Source organism: Bombus vosnesenskii, unplaced genomic scaffold, assembly GCF_011952255.1.
Source record: "Bombus vosnesenskii isolate JDL3184/JDL3185 unplaced genomic scaffold, Bvos_JDL3184-5_v1.1 scf7180000013265, whole genome shotgun sequence".
In the NCBI taxonomy this organism is placed as follows: Eukaryota; Metazoa; Arthropoda; class Insecta; order Hymenoptera; family Apidae; genus Bombus; species Bombus vosnesenskii.
Genome location: NW_022882925.1, coordinates 1,230,957 through 1,250,926, shown reverse-complemented (window position 1 = coordinate 1,250,926; position 19,970 = coordinate 1,230,957). Strand labels below are relative to the sequence as shown.

General features: G+C 36.1%; 1 protein-coding gene across 6 annotated transcripts in view; it reads right to left on the bottom strand.

Moving 5' to 3' along the window:
• LOC117242993 (QRFP-like peptide receptor) overlaps positions 1-19,970 on the bottom strand; it is an 81,445-nt gene that overhangs the window by 36,116 nt on the left and 25,359 nt on the right. Inside the window, exon 1 of one of the 6 annotated variants that reach the window (XM_033510095.1) lies at positions 18,430-18,562. The exons of the other annotated variants lie outside the window; for them this stretch is intronic. The gene's annotated coding sequence lies outside the window, so the exon portion shown is untranslated. Of the gene's footprint in view, positions 1-18,429; positions 18,563-19,970 lie in introns of those variants that run through there. 6 annotated transcript variants of the gene reach the window in all.

The following is a 19,970-nucleotide window of genomic DNA, read 5'->3' as shown; positions in this document are numbered from 1 at the left end:
TTATGAATTCTGTCACAACAGCTCGCGTATTTAATCGGAAATCAAAATATTAAAATATACCGTTTCCGTCGCGTTGTAATCGTTACAAAGATGAATAGGATAAATTAGAGATGAAAATTGGAAGGATTCAAAAGCCAGTTCCGATTTTTCGAGAAAACATGTTGAAGGCAATATATAATATGTTCTTTCACTCGTTATATTACATTTCCCCTTTATCCATCATCCATTTGACAACGATAACAAACAAGAGATAATAACATGAAAATGCGTAATTAATCCTGCCACGCTCGATGTTACGTATACGCTAGATTATACCGTAACAAACAAATTATTAACTAAATACACGATAAATATACAGTCAGTTGCGTAGATATTATCGAATTTGAAAAGTATTCTGTATATTTATCTTGATATCAAAATGCGTATACTTTACACCAGTATATATAGAACAGGTATATATTATAAAATAATATATACTCGCAGTATACGCTCATACACGCTCAGTATATCAACGAATTTTCAGCAGGAATTTAAAAATTACAGAACACTTAATTCGTAAAACTCTTGGTACGAAATCATAGGAAAAATTACGAAATTTGCACGGTATTTGTTAACAGAAATGTCGAATGACATCATGAATATTTGTTCTTCTAGTTATGGTTCAAGTTTTGTCAAGTGTACATACCACGTTTTCCTAGCAGAAACATCAGAGAAACTATGATTCCATTATCGATAATTGATAAAAAGAAATGTATCTCTATAATATGGAGCCCAAAACGGGTTTGAAACGAAAACAGTTTTCGCGACGACAAATTCGAAAAACCGCTGCGTCCCCATTTACACAGCTTCTGACTGATGCAATCAAGCTGTACTTTCACGCAGAACATCGTTAGGCTACCCTCGGACAATCAATATATTACCAATATTACAAGGCTCTGTGGCGGTACTCGACAACAAATACCGCCACTCGACACTAACTTCTACCGAACGACGGTAGCGCAGTGGTTAGCGCCTTGGGTTACGAACGTTCGGGACCCGGGTTTGAATCCCGGCGCTCCGATTTTTCTTCCATGGCACCTAAATGAGAAGAAAGCAGCAGCAGTAGCTTATAGCGACGTCTACGTCTTCAGCCAGCAGCTACTTGTATCACGAACGACAACTACACATACCTCAGTTCTCAACGAAAATATGGTTTGTCAATAAATATTGATAACATCACATCGACAATACATATTGATCCTTTTAGTTGAGAAACTTGATATATCGACGATATATATTGATAGTCTGAGGGTAACCTTACGCTATTGATTAACTCGTCTGTGGTTACACTAAGAAAACCCTTCAAACGTTCTTAAAATATCTTAATGCAGTTCACAACGACGTAATTTCCCAACAATGTTTGCACTCTAAGGCTGAATGCACACGAGCGACGTTTTACCGCGCGAACCCGCTGTGGCCATATGTCTATCTTTGTTGTTCTTGATAGGAAAACAAAGAAAGACATATGGTAGCAGCGGGTTCGGACGGTAAAATGTCGCTCGTGTGCATCCAGCCTTAAATGGAATTTTGTGTTTGACGAAACTACTCGCTCCTTTGGGAATTCTATTAAATTCTATCAAATCAACTAATTGTAATTCGCTCGCGATCGTCGCTCAGAAAGCAAATTTGTGTTTGTAATAAGGCCCCTTTCATACGCCAGTACCTATATCGTTGGTGTATGTGCACACTGTACACCGATATTATATTGTTCACGATGGAAAGCGTTCGCACGTCGAGTTTACAACGGACACAATGTAAAATCGGTATCCATCAAACACGCGTGGCGTACGTATCACCGTGTAAAAGAAAGGCAAACGGTTCGTTGCAAATTTCTGCGTTAATTAGTTTTCCATAGAAATTACATTCGGTAAAGGTAAGCGTTTCAGGAGAAACAGTAAAGCGATCATGTTCAGTGGGTAAATAAAGGGACAGCAAATTACACTCTGTCCACGGGATAACTATTAACCGAGAGAAAACAATTTTAATCCCGGCAGACTACCATCGAAAAATACGAACCAACCACACATGAATAAATCCGCACCTGTGATAATTTAACTGTGTTTCTACGTTCGGAATACTCGTCGTTGTATTTATAATCCATTGAGGAAGATATGGCGAAGTTTATAATAGCGTCAGAACGAATGGATTGTAAAAGCAATCCTCGGTTAATGCGTAAAATTGGATATATGAATATACAACATATCATACGCTATAATGGTTTGTGTAACAGAATCGCTTTTAACTTGTTTCTTGTAAATTTGTAACTACTAATAATGTTCATAACGAAGTTGAGATCAGTTGTGACTCTTTCTCTTTGAAGCTAACTCTCAAATTCTTCAATTTAAGCAGCGATTGAAAACTTTTACCCGCACTTGATTCAATAGCGTAATACATGCAAGCAAGATACTAATAAATTTGAGGTGTAGTTGTGTCCCTGATGATTGTATAGATGCTGGCTGTAGATGACGCCTGCTGGGGGTACTGTTATTTTTCTTCTAATTTATATGCGTGGAAGAAAAATAGGACTACGAGCGCCGGGATTCGAACCCGGGTCCCGAACGTTCGTAACCTAAGGAGCTAACTACTGCGCTATCGTCATGCGGTAGAAGTTAGTGTCGAGTGGCGGTATTTGTTGTCGAGTGCGCCATAAATTAACGAATAAATGTAAATATTAATTATATCGATCCCTCGTTAAATTAAAAATTTCAATTATAAAATACTGTTTAGAGTCTTGGTTTACCCTTTGTTGGGAGTAATAAAATACTATGTACCGATAACTCTAGATATGACTGTATTAATCAATGCTGCTACTCGATGCTTTAATTTAGTATCTCTCTATACTCTGTATCATCGTTGCTGCTATACATGGTGAAACTCTCATCGTGATAACGTTACATGTGAAAAATCACGGACGCCAGAAGACCGATCGGCAGTGGCTAAGCTCTGTCATAAATCAGATGTTCGATAATGCTTCTCAGCTGACATTTATATCGAACGAGATAACAGACGACGCAGTGACCACACGTCGATCAGAAGAGTAAAAAATTCTTCTGAAAACTGACGCTCTCTGCACTTGACGCTTTCCATCAACATGCATACGACGCTACTTGCGCGATATATTATTCAAGAAACAACGATTCAATTGTTCTACGATTTATGCGAATCAACTTCGAGACTATTCCATATCTTGTTGCAAATGAACATTTTAATACGTGTAAAATAAACATTATATTATATTACTTGAAATAAAAATTTGAAAGTCAGTTTCTATTTATAATGCTTCAGAGTAGAAATATATCTTTAAATCTCTACGTTATAAAAGAAAAATGGAAATAAAATATATATGATATAATTAGTTGAATATACGAATAAACATTTTCCTGTTTATTCGCTACTACGTTATAAACTCAAATATCTGCTTTGCATTAATTAAATGTTTTAAATTTCATTTCAGTTCACTTCATTAAGAAAAATTTTACTTTTACTGTTAGTTAAAAATCAACACTTTCTTTTAAGTTTCTTTTTCTAAAGAAACTTAAGATTTTCCCCGCGTGTACCTTCTTTCATACGAGACACTGATCCTCATAAATTAGAACACATTTCACACGTACAGGCAACAGATAAAACCGATTATAAAGGAACAATTTGCACGGTACTTTGACTAAAGAAACTTCAAGAGCAACTTGTCTAAATCTCAATACTATGCATGTCACGGATGCACTTGTGCACGTGCCTCCATTCGCCATAGCTTACAAGAATCAGCTTAAACTAATAATATTTTCAGAGGAAATAAGGATGTATATGTGTATATGTGCATGCAAAAATGTATAGACCGAGTTCTTTTCAAATAAATTTGATCGCACAATGGACGAGTTTACGTGCTCCTTTCGTGATATTTTCGAACTCGTGTACGGTCGATAAGTTTACGACAACTTCCCTCTTCCAACTTCATTTATATCAGATGGAAGAAATGTGAAAGGAAAAAATTACAATTGCAAGTGAAAATAAGAAATTTCGTCGGAAAAAACTCGAAATTAAATTGGAAATAAAATAGGAGAGTATTGGAAATCAGAAAGAATAACTTTTCATATTTCTTCTCGAACGTCTACATGAAAAGAACCATGGAATTTAATATTTGTTTCACAATCACGTCTGTCATCGTGTGTTCTCGAGAGAATGATGAAATCTGATTTACGAAAACCCAAGACGACATGTTATTAGACATCGTCGTACGTCGACGAAAGAATCCCAATGATTTTTATGACGTAAACGATATTTCTTCTCCTTGACGCGCGTATTTTACTTTTACGTTTGGAGTCACCGTGAGACATTTAACTAAAAGTTACGACAAATTTCAAAGTGCAATCTCTATGAGAAAAGAAGAATGACTCTGTTAAATGGCTGTATCAAATTTACAGTCGCCACGAGACGTTTAACTAAAATTTGCGATAAATTTCAAAATGCAATCTTTGAAGGAAAGAAAAATGGCTCTGTTAAATCGTTGTAAATCAAATTTTTAACCATGAAGCGTCATGCTGCGACCGAATATTTTTACGAACTTTTATGCTTCTATTTGTCAAACAAACAACACAACTTGTATTACGAGATTGGAGTGACGAATTTCCTTTTTCGTACAAATTTCACGGTTGTAATCGAACAATCCCTGAAGCAAACCAAAATGCCTCTGTTGAATGGGTATATCAAATTTGTAATCATAAATCGTCACGTTGGCAACTTTTTATATTTGTACGACCTTTCGTAGAGTTATTCGTCAGGCATTTTTCAACAAAACCTGCGTTGCAACACTGAAAATACATTTTATTTTTTCGTACAAACGAAACGTTCGTCTTATAGAAAGCGACAAATTAAAGCGATACCCGAACGATCAGTAGTTTGTCGGTTTAGAAGAGATACGAATTGTAGTCAACATATCTATATGTGACAATAACATTCCGAAGACAAATTCTCCCGCGATAACCATTCGTCGCGCGGCTAATCCGCGATGTTAAGATTCCCTGTAAAATAGAAATCACCGTTGTAAGAATAAATCTCTGATGTAACAAAGATATTCGTCTCTACTAATTTTAAGATGCCACGCGGAAAAAGACTCGGGCATCGAGATTCTCGGGATTTAATAAAAATTCCACGAAACTGTAGTTCCCGCTTCTGTACATGCTCATTTCCTCGATCCTCGGACAAAGAGCTGAGCATGTACGTTATTTTTGCCCATCCACTTTTAACGAAACCCTTTTTTCACGTCATCTCGAGAGCTGTTCTAAAAAGAAAGAAAAGATTAAGTATCTTTAAAAGAACTCTATACACTGTCAGATACAAATATTGCAAGATCTACTTGTCTTCGTTAAAAAGCTCTAATAATTCTCATGCCTTCGTTATTTTATATTATTAGGATAAAACGAGAGATTTATCATAAAATAACTAGAAAATAAGAAGGCTGGAACGGATTCAACTTGTACGAAATATTATCAAATCTCTAAATGTTTTTGGTCGACAGTGTATTTTAGTAACGCGTATGTCTACGGCCTGGCTATGTTGGTCTAACAAAATATTCCTGCACCATGCCAATCCACTTTCTGGAATCGATTAGTTGCAAGCTGGAGTGCAAACGAGGATAGAATATCTCATCGGCGCCCTCGAGAATTTCTGGTGTCTCTATTCTTGGTACTCCGGTTACCCTTTTGACATCGATCTCCGTTTCACGTTTCGAAACTTTCTGATGGAATGCACCCACGAAAGGTTGCAGTACGTCCCATGAAAAGCATTCGTGAATTTTTGCCACGCTGCGCGTAACCTATCGACCTACGCTTCTAGTTTCGTAATTTTCTTTATGAATATAAAATTTCCTTAATCTGCTGTGTTTACGATGCGTGTGTTTTTTTTTTTGTTTTTTTGTTTTGTATCGAGTTTAAAACTTTCTAGGAAAAATAATTTTAACGTTGATGTCAAGAAACAGAAGTGTACAAAAATCAATAGTTTCGAGAGATTAATGGAAAATTTGGAAAAATTGAGAAATTAATGAAAAATCGCGAATTTAATGAAAAAGTTGGGAATTTTGGAAAATTTGGTAAAAAGTTCGAAAAATATAGTTCGAAAAAACTCGTCGTTAAGGGAACTTCCACGTGAATTGTCTGGTGTTTGAAATTTGCAAAGACAGCGCGATAAGATTAGCAAAATCCAATTCCAGCGAACGATCGTCGTGTAATTTCTCCACCTACTACCTCCTAGCGATCTATTCCTGGCAAAAAAAACAGCAATATCGAACACTCACTCTCTCCAGAGGGTCACGGGTCATCGTATTCACCATTTTCCTTTCGACGGAATACGAATGGACTCTTATCGAAGCATCCGCGGACTTTTTCACCGGATATCCCACGGGTTTCGCCCCATAGAATGCTCTAAAAAAACTTAGATCGTCGCTAAAAATATAAGAACGACGTGACGTAACGTATCACGGCCAATGTTTTCCACGTTGTTGAAAAATTGGATGCAAAAATTTTGCAGCAATTGGAATTTCGTAACGTTCAATTGGAGAAAAAAGTACTTAATAACGAAAAGTCACAGAAGAGAGAAAATGAGTAATTCTATAAATTATTTTATAATAATCGCTGATCTGTCAGATGTGCTCGAACGAGACGGATTTTATTAAAATTAATAATCATTAAATTTCCCAAGAATCTAACATTTAATACTCGACGGAGATGAATATATTTTCCTGTCACCAAATTTACATTTTCTCGTTTCAATATTATTTCGTCGACGCCCTTCGCAATGTCTACTGTCTCGTATAATATCCGCCACTGTTATCATTTTATTGGGCACAACGACTGTCACCGAGTTTAAAGATCCCCGGGGAATCCTCTGGAGGGTAACCATTTGCAATCAAACTTTATAACCTGATCCCGGAATCCAAAACTGCTATCGAATCGTATAAGGTATCCGAGTCTTGAAAACCATGAGGATTCTCTCACAACAGAAGACCAAATTCTCTGCTCTTTCTCTTAAAATCGTCTCCTATAAAGACGAATAGAAATACCATAAATATTGCACCACTGACAAGACAGATAATCTCCTTCGTTTGTGACGATGCTTCTCACGTGAAGATCGTCGGAGAAGAACGTAACGAGTCACATTTTGTGTATTTTCGACCAATCGCGGGGAGGCACAATCGCGAGGAAACACGTCAACGGGAGTCGTAAATTCCCGTTACGATTATAATAATCGACACCACGAGTTGATCGATCCCCTGATTTCCGTTAAGATAATAGGGGTGGTTGAGAGGGTATAACACTGCGATTAACAGGGTTATAAAATTTATATTTTTAACACTTAAGTTACACCGTTGCTCATTTTATATATCGTCGACAATGATTTAGCGTATAGAGATGCGATACACTGGCACAATATTCGTTGGTGATAGAAGATCAAGGCTCGTAGAGTTTTTATTATAGTTGACGTAGCAATAGGAGAAGGAAACTGACATGTTGACTATTCTAACGTTGTACAATAAGTAATTTACCGTGCCGATGCTGTGTCGGAGGAAAGCTAGCGATGGGTGTGTCTAGCGCATGGGACCATCGGATTTGTTCATGACATTTTTGGTCAGGAAAGTGAGGGCAGTATACATTGCTTCTGATTGGATAAACGAAGGTTGGTGGGCTAGACAGGGTCTGGCCGCCCTCGTAAGTGGGAAAACCTAACTTTCCCGTGTCAAGCCGTGGTAGACAATCTTTAGAAAGTGATTTAGAAGAAAGATATTTGTTGGGTCTGAAGGACCTTAGCTAGCAAATTCCTGAGATTTATGATGGGTCCTTAAGACTATTGAGTGTACGCAGTAAGGATTAACGGACATCTGGTTCCCATCTTGCCCACAGTGTGTGGCCTGGTTTAGGTAGAGTGTCGCCCGACGTGACATTTTGCATATTATCAAAATTGTCTGTATTGAAATTTAGTTTTGAAGTTAAACGCGTGTTTTTTCATCGCTCTTGAAAATTTTCAAAATATTTTTCAGCCTGATATTGCAGCATCGAAGATATTAAAATACTGCTTGAATTAAAAATTGTTCCCCTCCCATAAAACTTGGCCGATCTATCAGCTATTTTTAAAAAGACTCATATCCTTGAACCTAATCTTCAAGGATTCATCTCAATTTCTAACGACACATATTTAAATTAAATTCTAATTTTTAATCATATAAAAATTCTTCTAATTAGTCACAAAGTGAGTCAATCTCGACCTTCAAATCAGCGAGTCAACAAAAATGTACTTATCATATTTGTGCTTATCTTCGTATACAAAGTTTGGCGGATCGTTTGAATTTCCCGAAGCTTTGTCAAGGCTGAAGATTGCAACGTCTCGCTTTTCAACTCCGTGAAAGCACCCATATATCAGAATCATCTGGCTCATATCGAACTACCCTTTTGTTGCACCAACGTAATGTCTTACTTTCGCTTCCCCTCGCCAGAGTGGAAAGAATATCCCGTAAAAGACTGCATGTCCTCGTCGTAAAGCTTCTGCCACTAACAAGTGAAAAATCAAATACTTATATAGAAGCACTCGACAGAAATGTCGATAAAATTGAGAAATAATTTTCTTTACGTCAAAAATCCACTTTTCTCTTAGTGTCGCGTAAAAGCTGCATAATGTCCTTAATATAGGATCTCTGTTCAAGATTTTACAATCGCAATTTTTCTTCCACGAATTACGACCTTTCGATACACGAACGCCTAACATATATACTTCCGAATCAATTTCGTGCCTTCAAGACGTATATTCACTTTTGACTATCACTGTATATGTGTTGCTCGCGTGCGTCCCAATTTCCAAATGTTTCGTACAGTATGCGATAAAACATATCGATAAAAGTTCTCTACGAGTATTCGAATACTTTCGCCAGCGGCTAAAAAATTATTTGCAATTCCTTTGGCATCGTATTTATCCCCCAAAATATAGCAGACTAAAACAAGTAGACTTCAGTTTGATAAAGGCAGCATGGTAATACGTGTAACCCGCAGGCACATATATGTCATGTACATAGTGTTGTATAACAATGCCACGCTAACAAACTGCAACACACGCATGCGTCTAGAGTGGAATGTATCTGCGTCTTCGTAGTAGAACAATTGTCCGATAATTCGTAACGTTGAATCTCGTGGCTCGAGTGCAACACCATTCGCGTGAAAGTAAAAACACGACCACGAGAGAAAATATTCTCTTTCGATATTTTTCTCTCTCCACCGAAATATTTCACGTGGCAACGAATTATGAAGCATAAGCAGTGGTATGAATTTTATTTTCTATTTTTTACCACCTTGGTAACAGTCTCCTGCGGTATAAATGATATTTATTCGTTTCTCTTATTTAAATATAAATCCGTTTTATAAAATCGTGGTATTTCTTCTTATTCCATAAACTCCCTTTTGCTCTTCTCTGTGTACTACCTATAAGCTTTGTACGAGAGAAAGAAAATATTCAATTAGATGGTATGGAACGCGTGCACGCATTCACAGCTCGCAATTTAATTTGAATTTACATATGTATTGCATAGTTTGATCTCAATGTACATATCGCACAGTTTGATCTAAATCTACATATAGCATAGTTTGATTTGAATCCACGTATGAACACATACAGTGGGTTGTCTGTACGACGAGAGTAAAACACTAACATTTTCGTTGCTTCCGATGGAGTTCGTAAGCGTGACAGGAGATGTTCGTTAAAATTGCATTTGATAATCCAGTTCGATCTAACAATTTCACACCTCTTATTACACGGACTACATTTCTTCCCTTCAAAACAAATGCAGGGATTATGCAAAATTTTCAATAAAAATATCTCTCAACTTCTATTCCATTACCATTCTTAATCGATCTTCCAATAATCGATCATTTCGTTACTAGTTTTCTGATAATTCGAGTTCTATCGTTCTCCAAATTCTATTGACCACTTTCAAACCCAAAGAGAAACAACTACTAAAATTTCGTTCGTCTATTAAAATATACAGTTGATCGGCCCAATGTTATAAATTGAAAAATCTCGAAGTTCGATTTCTATGTCAAATCTCCTTTGTTCGAAGTTATAAGGACCAAGGCGAAAGTTTCGAGGCGACGTTCGATTCTCTAAGGAGCAAAACTCGAACAGTGGAAACGATTCGAGCTTGAACCTTGTCTCTTATTTTCAATTTTTCAACGGCCAACTGATCTTTCCTCATTCGAACGTATGAGACAAAATTTATTCAGTTACGATCGCGAGGATATTTTCGCGGTTAAAGAGCAATCTACGAGGTAAATTCCGTGTTGTTACCTGCGCTCGTAGAACATAAAGAAGGCACAGGTTCGATCTAGGTACACATTATACATAGTCATAACCGATGCATTAAACCACAAGCTTTAATACACACCAAGATTAACCGGGTTAGAATTCAACGCATCTACCGTGACTAATATTTACTCGACTCTTTAACAGATAATCGATTCTAAACCCACAGGTTAATTAACGGGAGAAATTAATGAATCCTGATGCAAGATATTGTATTACCAGCACGATACTGATAAGCTTGCAAGGATGAAATAATAATTAACCGACAGATTTCCCAGGGGAAGCTTCTAATGGGAAACATTTATTCACAACATTAATACGGATAGTCGGATAGAAACATAGAAATGATTTTAATTCAGAGTTCTTTCGGAATAATTTCATTTTTCCTTTTTATGGGTCTTAGATTGTACGCGTCGAATTATAAAATATTTATTAGTATTAGCTGATTTGTTAAAAGATCGCGAAGAGATTATAACGCAAGATTGGGTGGTTTATAATGTTCCATTAAATATTATTGATCGTTATATTTTGAAATTTATAGAAATTTTCAGCGTTAAACCCCTTTTCAATCTGGAAATTTCTGTTATCATCGATCGACGACTCTAAAGTTTTCACATTGAAACTCTTTCGCGTCAAGAGTTTTGTTTCTCGAAGAGGGAAAGATTTTTCCATCTTTTATCGGTCTAATACAGGAATTGTTAACTTTCATAATTATAGACGGGATAAACGCTGATCATACATTGAAAATAAATTGACCATTAATCGTATGTTCCAGGACTAAACTTGAGAATTTCTTAAGAAATAGAATTGATCGATTTAACTTCCGAATGTCTTAGTATCACGTTGGTAAATTCGAATAAAAATAAGTCCGAAAATTCTTTCGCAAAAGAGTTAAACGATGGCGTAAAACTTTAAAATACGTGAAGTTTGAGATTATAAAATGCGAAATATTCGAGGCAAGATTTAAAAGTACGTTAAAACTCAGGATATAGGAGTTAAAGTATGTTAACAACTGGCGAGATTAAAGCATAAACTGGTGGCAAAATGTCACATCCATACGCAAGTTCGACCACTCGGAAAAATACCTAGAGGAACAAGAGAATAACCGGGCAAATACGACAAGGTTTCTCCTTAATGAATCCTCAAAGCGATTTGCCAAGAACACTCCTGGCTTGTACTGCACGATGTTTGGAAATTTCCAGCGTATACGTGCATCGCGCAAGTAGTATAATACGATGTAGTTCAGACGAAATGCGTCCGCAATTCCCTCTATGGTTTAATTACTTTCGCCGAAAATCAATCCTCTATTCGTGAAACATCTATTTAATGTAATTCACGAAGATATTTCCTCTCTGGCCTTTTAATAAATCTTACAATGATATTTAAATAAGAACCGCCTGTTCCATTTGGACGCACGGAAGATTTACGACTTTGCAGAGTGAAATCCCATAATTACATAAAATATGAAATTTTTACCAGAGAAATTAAAATAAAGGTTATATTGTATAAAGTGTAATTTTATGTTAACGTCAAATATAACGTTTAATGTCGAGTATCTATGAAAAACGGATCGTACATTCCGTTTCCATTTAAAAAACATGAAGAAAACTGAAATGAATTTTTAAAGTTACATTTTCATCATCTCGCGGCACATAAATTGAAACTTTCAAAAAGTTTTATATTACATTAGGAAATAATGTATTTAAAGGTTGCGCCTTCTGTCTTTCTCCTACATTCTTCTATATCTAGAAAGTGCATAAAGTCTTTAGAAATGAGATATTTTGACATAACAAAGAAGTTCGTTTTTCAAAGGTACTGAAAGTTGCCACTTCTTCGCGAGAGAGAGAGAGAGAGAGAGAGAGAGAGAGAAAGAGAGAGAGAGAGAGAGTTAAAGAGGACAGACCAAGGGGAGTTCTCGTCGCGAATTGCCATAATGATCGAGTAGAAAGTAGGACGAACATCCGTGTCGTTTCTCTGCTTGCGAACAACGAATCCACAAAACGACAAGTTCAGAGCGACTTGCCTTCTAGCATCGATTTCTCACGGAACGATGATACATACGATAAACCGCCGCGTATTTGTAAGTGACGATCAGTGAATAGCAAATGAATACAGAGACAGGAAGCAAATGAGAAGCATCCTTTGCAAAGGCGACTGTCTTTCATGAGAAACATTCGTTTCAAGATATAATGTAACGATGTGGCCAGAAAAGTAGGTCAAAGAAGATTTTGAACCTGATTACGAAACATAGTAATTTAATGCGGTTGATAAATGTTAAAATACAATTATTTTAATAATTGTATTTATCAGTCGGAGATAATCACGCGAATAAAATTTTGATGATCTTCGATTTGATTCATCAGTATAAGTGACTTAATAATTGATGAATATCAACTTCCAATTATTTACTAATTATAATTAATCACGAACAAAACATATATAGAAGCATTACAAGAGTTCTTTATATATTGCAATTAACTGCATTAAAGGATAATACATTTAGACTCCATATCAATTGAAAAAAATCCATTACGTGACAGATATGAGCCTGAATATGCTCTTCAGGATCAACCACGTGTATCTAAATTAAATTTAATTTAAAAAAGTACAGACCATATAACTATAACTAGTGGAGAAAACAAAGTTATTTTATATACCAGTCCATTTAGAGTGGATTTATACTCTCAGAATATATTGGTTGTGTCTGCAAATGCAAGAGGTCTTATGAGATTTGAACATCATCGTACAAAACCTAAGAAAACAGAACAAGAAGAAAATGCTGAAATAAATGGCAACAGTGATGGTCCAGGTGATGGTACAGATGATGATCCAGACGCTTGGGAGGAAAGTTTTAAAACTCGTCATAATTAATCACGAAAAGAAGATTTTGCATTTGATTTATTAACGTGATAATTTCATAATCGACGAATATTAACTTCCAATTATTCCGCAATGATTTTTTATTAAATTTTAACCCTTCAATTTTCCATAAATGCATAAACATTCGTAACGCTAGAACCAAACGAAAAGAAATTATTTAATTAATTATCTGTAGAATGACAGGAAAGATCTAAAAGAGGACAAAGGACAGGAAAAACGACCGCGTTTGGTTATTTTCGTGAGAACTCACAGGGTTAATGCTACTTTATACACTTTTGCAGAGCAAACGAACTTTCCATCAGACTTCCTTATATCTTTTATCAGGGAATTCTCAAAGGTCTGAGGTTCCAACAGGCAATTGAAAGTACTCTAAAACCACCGACAGATATACTAAACTTTTTCCGTTGAAGAAGTGTGATCTCTTTTTAAAAGAAATATATCCCCGTGCGGCTATTAAATTTATATTAACCTTCGAAAGAAACGTTAAAAGAAATGTCGCCAATTTAAAATATATATTCGAGTGGATTGTAAAAAATATACGATCGTATCGTATCTGCAGGCTGTTAAGAGCATCAACGAAAATAAACGTTAAATTTCCGACTACATTTGCTACTTCCTGCGCTATCGATCGTCTCGAGTCTATTGCCTTTTTGCCTACTGTCAATACAACGATTGCCTCGTTTCACGTCACCTTTAACGTCACTCCTTTTTCCTAACTACCGACCGACTCGTTTTATCGTTTCCTTTTCAGACGACAAAGATTCGTATAAAAGGAAGAACGCGCGCTAGATATCGTTCCCTAGCGACTGTTTCGTAGCATCGAGTTTATACTTTCAGATGATTCCGATTGCTTCTTATTTGCCTGGAAACACAGGGGAGCATGGTGTCCAATCAAAAAATAAAACAAAAATACGTTTGGCATGACGAGTTTATCGATGAAAGAGAAACCATGCTGTTTCTTTTTTTACAGAATAGTTCGCTATAGACATTTCGTTTCGAACGGAAAAATACTCACGGCGAAACATTTTAGCTGTTTGTATCAACGGAAAGTCGATCCACAAAAATAACGATTTTATTTTTGACGAAACGTAGCAAGCGATTTTTCACAGAGGAACAAAAAACTTCCGCAGGGTCGTGATTTTCAAACGCTTGTCACGATGCCAACACCGTCTGCCAAGAGGACATCGAAAACTCTGTTCCGCGAGCAACATTTAGCTTTTTAATCCAACCAGGGAAAGCGATTTTCACATTTCATCGACAATGTACACGGTCGTATTCGAAAATCTTCGAAACACCGCCGGGTTCGATCGTCAGAGAAAGTATCAAAAACATTTCATCGAACAAAACTGTTTTATACTATCCACGTAACCGGCGCGAACAATTCCCGTAAACTTGAAAATTTCCTATTGACGACACGGTTGCAGGAGGAAAAATATTTTCCATAATTCCGCTCGAACGTGTTAAAAATTTACTCTTCTGAGATTATACCGCTGAGTAAATTTTTGGAATCGCTACTGAATAAGAAAAGGAGCTGGGTTCTCTGAATTTTGTTTCTCGGTCTACGTTTCACGCAATGAGGAGCACGAAACATATTTAAACAGTTTGACATGAGATAACTTAACCGAAATTATTGAACATCTATACCTAACCAATACTAATTGAAAGTCAGTGAGAAAAGAACAAATTAAACAAGCTGAAACTATTTTGAATTGTGAACACTATGGAAAGCAAATTACCTTACAAAGAAACGAAGTGTTACACTATCTTTCCCTAAAATGTATCAAGATAATTTCGAATAGAAATTATCTTGAGATATAAAAAATTCGAGATATAAAACTGGAATGAAAGAGCAATGAATAATTGTTGCTTGCAAAAGTAAATAGATAGAATAGGTCATAGATTCCCAAAGTATAGTTCGCGTTAAATGTTAAAACGTGTGAGCTGAGTTTACAGATTCGTTGGAAGAGTAGATGGCGAAAAATTATCATTTTTGAAAATGATTATTACTAACCTGCCAAAGAATTTCTAATACAAACGTTACTATAATAGTATAAGCAAGTAGAAATTTTTTAGCTTTCTTTGGTCGGTCATTGAATAATCTTCGAGGAAAATCACCGAATACAGTAAGTGCACTTTCGATCGATCAATGACAGAAGACAGAACGAACGTATCTTTGTTCGATTTGGAACAACTGACCAATAATATCCTTGGAACTTGATACGAGCACGAATAACTTTCCCCAGGAGTCCCATTCTACTTGGGAACTCGATGAGTGAAAGAAAATCTTTCCTAATGTACGAGCTTTTCTTCCGACAACACGAAGTTCCGCAAACTTCTAATACCCGGTAATAATAAGAAAGGACAAGTACTCCAAGTTTGTGCAGGAAAATTACGGCTGAGAAACACGAGATTCGACTTCCCTTTCGAAATCATCCGAAGAAAAGGGTACGAACGTGAAGAATGCACACGTAGTTCTTGAAATAAGATAAAGGTAGGTGCAGAGCCTGGTACAAAGACCAAACGGCAAAATTGAAAATCGATAATATGCGTAGGATGCGAAGCATGTAAGTAGTAAAGGTCCGTGTATGGTCAGCCATTCATTCGATAAACAGCCACGCGTGGTTTCATTCATGAATACCTGAAAGGAATTTAATTTCTAAGCTATATTTACAAAGTTATTTAGCTATGGAATGCTATTGTATTTGCAAAATTATTTTGCTATGCAAATAAGTTTTCTATGTTATATCTACTTCGTTGTAGTCCATATTTTTAATTTATGTTATTGTTTTGTATTATGGTGACGAGCATTTAACTAGGAATATCTTGCTTTCTCATTTATCGCTGACATTTACGATCGTTTTTTTTCTCCATTAATATCATTATTAATGATGTTTTCGCGCACAAACATATCGACAGATGTATTGTAAACATTGATTGTTAATAAATATTTTAAATGAGTATTCGAAGATTTCTAAAAATAAAAGTACGAAACAATGTGCAAACGGAAAACCATTAGTTTATAATAGATTATCAGATTAAAACGTACTACCTAGCAGATTGACTGACATCGCTGGCATACGTACCTGTTGCTCCTAGTATATTCAGGTCACCATTAAACTAGACGAAACGTCGATAAAGTGTGTACCATAAAAATGAACAGGCATCACTAACAGCTGACGACGGTTTTGTCTAGAGCAGAATTTTAATAACATCGTTTATCACTGCCGATGAAATTCAGTACATCGGTCGATCATGACAAATGGTTTTCTTTTTATAGACAAAAATAACTAAAATTCCTCGCCTTATTTTTTATACCAATTCGCAATTTTTACAAGTTTCATGAATACCTTTTTTAGAGAGAGTTTTAACTTCTTTAAGCATACTATTACACCTTTAAATGTTTTTGTATCATTTACGATGACTCGTGGACAATCTCAAAATCTGAAAAGTCTGTAACTCAGATAACACAAACATAAATAACGTTGTAGGATTAAAAATTGTCGGGTTCCGATTGGAATTCAACTTCCAACGCCTCCATATATTTCTACGTGATTACATTGCGGATGAATGAAAATTCCCATTATGGTCGTTGGAATACGGTTGAATATCGATATTTCGATTTCCAAGGGAGAAATATCTGTGCAACCATTGAATTTTATAAATTCATGTACACTTTGTTTATGCCAATTCGTATCTTTATCGATTTGGTTTCAAAAAAATATTTCCCTACTCAACCCTCATTCGTTTCTCATTACGTTATTTCTAATTGGTCTATGTTCGTGTAATTTGCTCTAGTAAATATCTAAACTCAGATAAATCCGGATAATCTACTGTAAATAATTTCGTAACGCACGATATCGGATATAACGCGTATTTTATAAAATTTATGCTTCTCAAAGATATCGTGAATATATATGATACGATTCTCAGTGATACGTGGGCGGTAGAGACGCGTCTAACTTCTGGGAATATTATTCAATTAGATGACGCATTCACGCGTAGTATCGAACATACGTGACCTACGCGACACACGAGGCAAAATATCCCTATCGAAATGCGAGGAAACCTATTTTCGCCGGGATTTATGTTTTACTTTCCTGCTAATTTCGAGACCAGCTACACTCCGAATAATATCACCAACTACGTAATATACAAAAGCTGTATTGCGTCAAGCAGGTGAAAAGCTGCATCACGCATCGATGCGCTTATTCTAACAAGCGCATCATCGAGGCACTGGTTTTCAAGTAGAACAGAATTATTTATCTTCGGCGAAGAATTTGTAATTTGTTTGGTAACGTTTCGTTCGTTTATGTTCTCAGGAAGGAATTCTTTGACGTTTTATCGTGCCTAGACTACCGTATCACGAAAGCAATCCAATTCTATTGACAGAAATTACAGTCAATTTTCTGGCCCGAGCCAGAACTACGTTCGTGCGTAATAATATCTATGAAAAGTGGTTGCTCGAAACGGGGTTACAACCGGTTTCATGGATCGACTAAAATTACGTTTCAAATGAACCCATGCGCGTATAACTTGCGCCTAACCGCGCGCAAGTTTCCGAATCGTGGATTCTAAGAAAGATAAAAGCGGAGTTTCATCTCGCTATTAAAGTTAAAACATTATAAAGATTTAACATTTCTGTGAATTTAATGATTTCGGATTATTCCAAATTCCAATATTTCCGACGAATTTCTAACAGCCAAGCGAAACGCGATGCAACGTTCACAGCCATGGCGAAAAGTTTTATTGGATCGAAAACTGATTCGACGAAAACTCTTTGATTTTAAATTTCCTCGACCTTTCTAGAGAAATCGCCTTCTTGTTGCTTACGCCTAAACTCCTGTGGTAAATTTCAGAATCAAGGATTCTGAGAAAAGCGAATGCTAGAGCAATAAAGTTGTAGCTTGTTATAAAAGTTGAACCACTGTAATCATGAAATATTCAACGTTTCTACAGATACGAAATATTTCAGACAGTCCCAAATTGAACTACTTCTGATGAATCTCCAACGACTAAGAAAAATGTTGCAAACCATTCGCAGTCATAAAAATTTTCATCGAAAGGTAAATTAAATAAAATATTGATAATTTCTGTGGATCCAACTATCTCAAACAATTAACGTCTAACAAGTAAATAAAATATTAAATAAAATATTATATAAACCATTTCCATTCATACATAAATATCGATTCTTGTTAAATCCTCTTCGCTGAACTGCTAGAAACTGCTTTTGTCTTGAAACGAACATTTTTCTACAGAGATCGCCATTCTATCGCACGAATGTCCTTTCGCCTTCGTTGCCAGCTAACGTTCAGGACATTATGTCTTCTCCACGAGGGAAATGGGAGCCAACTGAGGAAAAGGATACCCTTTCTACCGCGAATAACGAATAAATCAGTCGTCTGCCGCGTCGTTGCTTTTATTTCGCAACCAACTGTGTTCCTTCTTCTTCTTCCTCCTCGGCCAGTAACACGAGACTAATGTAAAATATAAAACCGACCTACGAACTCGGCCAACAATGTCGCGATAGATAATAATGATTGAACGCGTTGCTTTCCATGGTTCAGCGTAACCAAGAAACGCACCTTCGGGCGATGAATTAATAACGAGCATACCGTAACCTGCTTAGTTTCTTCGACGTAAAATCCTATTTTTTTTTTTTTTTTACTTACTTAAAAGTGCAAGGATAATATGAAGATAATTAGATTCGATTAACCCGTTAAGAATTAGCAGCCAAATAAGCCGCGAAATTCATGGAAAATGTAGTCCACTCATGGTGAATTAACTTCCAGACTGTTTCGTAAATCTATAAGAGAATATTATATTTTACATTTTCACGATATGCCACGATATCGGTAGTTTCTTGGGAGCAACCGTGTTTGCACTTTACACTTTGCACTTTGCACTTTGCACTTGCATTTTGCACCAACGTTTTTCGTAGACGTTACAGTCTACTTCTTCGGGGTAGACTAGTTTCAGGCTTTCCCTAAAGAAATAGACTGCAAAGTGCAAACACGTTCGCCCCCGAGAAACCAACATAGTGATATCAATAGTGCTACGAATAATTTAGCTTGTTCGATCTCAGCGTAGATAGCGATAGAAATATTATTAAACAAACCCTTGGAATTTTTATTCGTAGCCGATGTTTTTATTCCATAGCGATGTTAAGAGTTAATGACGTACGCTAATTGTAAACGAGCAATAAATTGAGAACATGTCGTTATCGCGAAGGTGACGTTTAACTGTGAGATTATTAACATAAAATCTTACAATTGACGCGATCGATCACTGTAATTTAGAAAAAAAAGATATGAATTGTAATGAACATTTCTTTCTATATGTACGTAGACTAGTGGGAAAAAAACGCGGTACGCAGTAACATTATGCAAACTTAATTAATTCATGCGCAATCGTAAAATCACGCGTGATAATAAATTATACAATAATAGGAAGTTGATGATGATACGAAATGACCATAAATCGAAGTCCACGTCGCGGAATAAATTATTAATATACACAGGGACGAACGTGTGATTTACGTGATATTTAGAAAGTAACGCAACGAGAGGAAACGTTTTTCACGGAAATGTCAAATAATTGACTTTGACGAAGATACCGGAGTCCCATTTGGGACAGTTTACATCCTACTTTTTTAATATATTTTCTTAATAAGGTCCCGACAACACCGCGACTTCATTTCGAGCGATAAACAACGATTG